We start from the raw sequence: 6,817 nt of genomic DNA, 5'->3' as shown, positions 1-6,817 counted from the left end.
TTTTGAGACCAGGACTGTTGACCCTGTGACCAGCTCAAGCTGGGCCTTTCACACACTCAGTGGAAGTGGTGGGTGGCCCCCCGGGGGGAGGTGGTGGCCTGATGAGGACCCTCCGTTCGGCCATCTCTGTCCGGCCATCAGCCTTCCCATCTCGGGCCCCTTCCTCAGCCCTTAAGCTAGCAGAGACATCCCAGGGGTTGGGTTAGGGGGTTGGGGCGGGGAGCCTTCAACCTTCTTCCTCTCCAGCCCTCCCGGACACTCAGCAAGCCAGGTGGTCCCCGGTGGCTAGTGGATGGGAGGCCAAGGTGGCCAACCTTGTGGGAGTAGCAGAGGCTGCAGGCCTGGCTCTGAGCCGCCAGGGGGCTCCACCGGGTCAGTGGCCGCTGCCCCTTCTTTCTTCCGGACCGTGACTCTCCAGGCGCCTTCAACTCTGCCTATTAAGGACGTGGAAGCGGCCTGGTTTGGTACTTAATAATAATGATACCATATATCAAGCGCTTACTATGTGCAAAGCACCGTCCTAAGCGCTGGGGAGTTTACAAGGTGATCAGGCTGGCCCACGGGGGGCTCACAGTCTCCATCCCCTTTTGACAGATAAGGTCACTGAGGCCCAGAGAAGTGCACCAATCTAAATAGAATTAAAGATATGTACATACACACACAGGTGCTGTGGGGTGGGAGGAGGAGTAGCGAGAAGCAGAGTGGCTCAGTGGAAAGAGGTAGGTCGTGGGTTCTCATCCTGCTCCTCCACTTAGCTGGGTGACTTTGGGCAAGTCACTTCTCTGGGTCTCAGTGACCTCATCTGTAAAAGGGGGGTTAAGACTGTGAGCCCCATGTGGGACAACCTGATTACCTTGTATCCCCTCGAGTGCTTAGAACAGTGCTTGGCTCATAGTAAGCGCTTAACAAATGCCACTAGTAGTAGTAGTAGAGCAAAGGGAGCGAGTCGGGGCGATGGGGAGGGGAGGGAGATCTGAGGAAAAGGGGTCTTAATCTGGGAAGGCCTCTTGGAGGAGGTGAGTCTTCAGTGGAGTTTTGAAGGGCGGAAATGTGATTATTTGGCGGATTTGAGGAGAGAGGGCCTTCCAGACCAGAGGTGGGATGTGGGCCGGGTGTCAACAACCAGACAGGTGCTCACTTCCACATCAGATCCCTTCTCTCCCAAGCCAAAGTAGCCTTCCCGCACTCTGGCCTCTCCCGCCCTGGCCGGGAGTTCCCTTCCACCCCAGCTCTCCCCACCTTCTCATCCCTCCTAGAATCCTACTGCCTCCACCCAGACTTCCCCATGAGCTCCCAACCTCCATCACATTAACCATCATCATCATCATCATCACTAGCCACATCTACCGCTGACTTATAGATTTATGCCTCACCTCCCACCCCCTTGCCAGAAGCATTGTGGCTCAGTGGAAAGAGCCCGGGCTTCTAATACCGAGTCCGCCACTTGTCATCTGTGTAACTTTGGGCAAATCATTTAACTACTCTGGGCCTCAGTTACCTCATCTGTAAAGTGGGAATTAAGACTGTGAGCCCCATGCGGGACAACCTTGATTACCTCGTATCTCCCCCAGGGCTTAGAATAGTACTTGGCACATAGTAAGCACTTAACAAATACCAACATTTTTATTATTAATTAGCATGGTCTAGTGGATAGAGCCCAGGCCTGGGAGTGAGAGGGACCTGGGTTCTAATACTAGCTCCACCACTTGTCTGCCGTATGACCTTGGGCAAGTCATTTCACTTCTTTGTGCATCAGGATTAAGATTGTGAGCCTCTTTCCAACCCAATTTGCTTGTCTCTACCCCAATGCTTAGTACCCCAATACCCCAATCAGTGCCTGGCACATAGAAACGCTTAACAAATACCACAATTATTATTATTATATACAATTGAGTGTATATATATATATATAATATACACATACTATATATGCACACACATAGATGTATATATGTGTATGTGTACATATATGTATATACTCAATTTTACAGACAGTTGATTTATTCTGATGACCTCATTTTAAAATATTTTTCTATTGGCCAACCACTGTGAGAAGGTAAGCTCCACAAAGGCGGGAAGCGATTCTCACCTTTCTGTTGTAGGTTCCCAAGTGTCTGAGTGATCTTGTGGAAAGAGGATTCAGAGGACCTGGATTCTAGTGTTGACTTGGCCACCTGCCTGCCGTGGGTCCTTGAGCTACTCACTTAGGGTCTCCATGCCTCAGTTTCATCCCCTGCATAATGGAGATTCAATGTCTGTACTCCCTCTTAGGCTGCGAGCCCATTGTGGAACAGGAACTGTCCCCAAACTAATTATCTCGTATGTACCCCAGTGCTTGGCACAGAGTAAGCCCTTAACAAATGCCACCATAAATAATAATAATTATGACAGCAAGTGCTCAAAATAGCTTTATTATTAATACTTCTGCTGCTACGACTACTGATACTACTCACCATGTAATAGGAAAGTCAGGCAGAATTAATTTCCAAAGTGGGAGCAGGAAAAGAACAAGAATGTCAGGATGAAATAGGGGAATAAATAATTAACACACATATGTTCTGAGTCCCGAGGCTAGGAATTAAACATGTAAGTGCTTGGTCTAGTGGAAAGGGCACAGAACTGGGAGTTAGGAGACCTGGGTTCTAATCCGGACTCTGCCATTTACCTGCTGTGAGATCTTGGACGAGGCACATAACCTCAGTTTTCTCATCTGATTAAAATGGGGATTAAATACCAGTTCTCTCTCCCCCTTTAGACTGTGACCCCCTTGTGGGACAGGGATTACCTTTCAACACCAGACCTTATTATAGCACATGGAATATAACCCATAATGAAAACCAAATGATCATTATCATTCTTATTAGAGTAATCATTCTTCATTGCTGGGGGTGGCTACGGGTTGTTGTGACTAGGGTGTTGTGGAATGAGGCGAGAAGGCTTCCCGGAGGAGGTGGGACGACAGGAGGTTTGAAAGTGTGGAGGGGTGGCCGGCCAGGTGACTTTGGAATACAGGTGGAAGGTGAGTTTTGGGGGAGCGTGGAGTAGGAGTGGTGCGAGAGATAAGATTTCTTTTCCTTTTATGTTTTCATGAGTGAGGTGATGGTTTGGAGGGACTCCCCACTATTGGAGGGAGTGTTAGGGGGCCTCCCTGTTTGAGGAGGGGGTTGGGGGAACTCCCTGTTGTTTGAGAAAAGGGTTAGGGGGACTCCACATTGTTTGACGGTGGGGACTGAGGGATTTTCTGTTGGAGGGTGGTTGGGGAGACTCCCCATTGTTTGAGGAGGGGCTTGGGGGGCTCCACGTTGTTTGAGGTGGGGGTCCCTGTTGAGGAGGGAGCTGGGGGGGGGTTCTCCGTTGGAGGGGGGGTTGTGTGATTCCCCCTTGGATGAGGGGGTTGGGGGACTCCCCTTTGAGGAGGGGGCTAGGGGGACTCCTCATTGTTTGAGGAGGGGATTGGGGGGAACTCTCCGTTTAAGGAGGAGATGTGGGGAGACTCCCAGTTGTTTGAGGAGGAGGTTAAGGGGACTCCACATGGTTTAAAGAGGGTTTAGAGGAAGCTCCCTGTTGTTGGGGGGGGGAGGCGAGAAACTCCAGAGACTCCTCCTGTCCAGCGAAGGGTTGGCCAGTATGTGAGGCAGCCTCTGCCTCTCCATCCCTCCCGTCATGGGGTCAGATTTCACCTACTCTCCTCTTCTTCACCTATTCATTCATTCAGTCGTAATTATTAAGCCCTTACTGTGTGCAGAGCCCTGTACTAAGCGCTTATGAGAAGCAGCATGGGGTAGTGGCTCGAGCACGGGCCTGCGAGACAGAAGGCCAGGAGTTCTCATTCCGGCTCCACCGCTTGTCTGCTGTGTGACCTTGGGCCAGTCACTTCACTCCCCTGTGCCTCAGGTCCCTCATCTGGGACATTAAAACCGTGAGCCCCCCCTCGGACAACCTGATCACCTTGTAGCGTTACTTAGTGGAAAGAGCCCGGACTTTGGAGTCAGATGTCATGGGGTCAAATCCCGGCCCCGCCAATTGTCAGCTGTGCGACTTTGGGCGAGTCACAACTTCTCTGGGCCTCAGTTACCTCATCTGTAGAATGGGGATTAGACTGTGAGCCCCCCGTGGGACAACCTGATCACCTTGTAAACTCCCCAGTCCTTAGAACAGTGCTTTGCACATAGTAAGAGCTTAATAAATGCCATTATTATTATTATTATTGAAACCTCCCCTTCACTTATAACAGTGCTTTGCACATAGTGCTTAACAAATATTATTATTATTATTATTATCTGCGCCAGCACTTAGAACAGTGCTTGGCACATAGTAACAAATGCCGTAATTATGATTATTATTACTCTCCTCTCCCAAGTGGGTCAGGCTCTGCCCCTTCCTCTTTCAGGCTCCATCCCTCCCTGATGGGGGGGGGGGAAGCAAAGGCTCTTGCCCTCCTCACAATCCCCCGGTTACCCCAAGCCCAGGGCCGTGGGCCAGCAAGAGAGGGTAAACTGGGCATGGAGCTGTCCCCCCCCCCCCCCCCCCCGGTGCTTCTGCTCCCCCAACCAGGCTCCAAGACCCCCCTACCTGATTCAGACAGACAAGGGCCAGGCCTGAGCCCCTCCGGCAGCCCCAGGGGCAACCCCTGCAGATCGTGGGACCGCACGGCAGAGTCTCACTTTGCCCCGTCCTGCTGGATCAATCGATCGATCAATCGGTGGTATTTATTGAGCGCTTACTGGGTGCAGAGCACTCTGCTAAGCCTCTGGGAGAGTACAGTTCAGTCGAGTTGGTAGACGTGATCCCTACCCCCAAAGAGCTCACAGTCTACAGGGGGAGGCAGACGTTGAAATAGGGGAAATGACAGAGTGAAAGGATTTGGTCATGACTGTTGCCAACTTGTACTTCCCAAGCGCTTAGTACAGTGCTCTGCACACAGTAAGCACTCAATAAGAGAAGCGGCGTGGCTTAGTGGTAAGAGCGCGGGCTTGGGAGTCGGAGGTCATGGGTTCTAATCCCTGCTCCCTCACGTGTCAGCAGTGTGACTTTGGGCAAGTCAGTCAACTTCTCTGTGCCTCAGTTCCCTCATCTGTAAAATGGGGATGAAGACTGTGAGCCCCACGTGGGACAACCTGATTATCTGGTATCTCCCCCAGTGCTTAGAACAGTCTTGGCACATAGTAAGAGCTTAGCAAATACCAACATCAATCAATCAATCAGTACGACTGAATGAATGAATGACTGCTGTGGGGCCGAGGGCCGGGGTGGCTAGCAAGTGCTTTAGGGGTACAAACTTGAGTGCCGAAGCAACACAGAGAAGCCACTTGGCCTAGTGGCTAGAGCCTGCGCCTGGGAGTCAGAGGACCTGGGTTCTAATCCCAGCTGTGCTTCTTGCCTGCTGGGTGACTTTAAGCAAGTTACTTAACTTCTCTGTGCCTCAGATTAAAATCCTGAATCCTATTTGGGACAAGGACTGTGTTTAACCTGATTATTTTGTAACTACCCCAGGACTTAGTACAGCTTCTGGCACATAGTATATTTTAACAAATACCATAAAAAAAAAAAACCAGAAGGGAGGAGAGGAAAATGAAATAAGGGTTTACTCAGGGAACACTTTTTGGAGGGGGTGTGATTTTAGGAGGACTTTGAAGGTGGAGAGAATGGTGGTCTGTCAGATTTGGGGGGGGGGCGGGTGATCCCCAAGATAGAGGGAGGATTGGGGCACAAGGTGGGGGCCAAACAGAAAAGACGGAGCTACTGAGAGTAAGCTGGCGTTAGAAGAGCTAAGTGTTGTGAGCTGGGCTGTAGGAGAAAATCAGCGAGATGGCATAGGAGGGGGTAGGGTGATTGCCTTAAAGCTGATAAGGTGTTTCTGTTTGATGCGGAGGTGGATGGGCAACAGCTGGAGGTTTTCGGCGCGTGGGGAACACAGACTGAACGGTTTTGTAGAAAAATGATCCGGGCAGCGAAGTAGGGACCGGAGAGAGGAGAGGCAGGTAGCCCGGAGGTGAGCGATGCAGCACGTCCCCCTTATCCACGTTGTTCTTCTCCATCCTCCCCCGCCGTCTCCCCCACCATTGGGGCCTTCCGAGCCCCTAGCAGGGTCCGCCACTTCAGGCTACCGTGTCGCCGGGGCCCGTGCGCCCGCCCTGGTTCTCCGGGGGGCCCGTTCCCTCACCGCCATCCCCTCCGGACCCACCCCCAGCCCCCCGGCAGGGTCAGGCCCGGCTCCCTCTGCCTCCCTGCCTTCCCCCCTCCCCTCCTCTTTCCCTTCCCATCCGCCAAAGAGGGACTCCCTCTTGTTTGATGAGGGGGTTGGGGAGCTCCCCATTTGAAGAGGGGGTTGGGGGAGTCCCTCTTGTTGGAGGAGGAAGTAAGGGGGACTCCCTGTAGTTTGAGGAGGGAGTTGGGGGGGCTCTCCTTTGGAGGGAAGTTGGGTGATTCCCCATTGGGTGAGGGGGTTGGGGGACTCCCCATTTGAGGAGGGGGTTGGGGGAGCTCTCCTTTGGAGGGAGGTTGAGTGATTCTCCACTGGATGAGGGGGTTGGGGGACTCCCTCTTCTTGGAGGAGGGAGTAAGGGGGACTCCCTGTAGTTTGAGGAGGGAGTTGAGGGGGCTCTCCTTTGGAGGGAGTTTGTGTAATTCCCCATTTGAGGAGGGGGTTGGGGGACTCCCCATTTGAGGAGGGGGTTGGGGGAGTCCCTCTTGTTGGAGGAGGGAGTAAGAGGGACTCCCAGTAGTTGGAGGAGGGAGTTGAGGGGGTTCTCCTTTCGAGGGAGGTTGTGTGACTCCACATTGGATGAGGGGGTTGGGGGACTCCCCATTTGAGGAG

This window comes from Tachyglossus aculeatus, chromosome 21 (genome assembly GCF_015852505.1).
Source record: "Tachyglossus aculeatus isolate mTacAcu1 chromosome 21, mTacAcu1.pri, whole genome shotgun sequence".
Lineage (NCBI taxonomy): Eukaryota > Metazoa > Chordata > Mammalia > Monotremata > Tachyglossidae > Tachyglossus > Tachyglossus aculeatus.
This window is presented reverse-complemented; position numbering follows the sequence as displayed.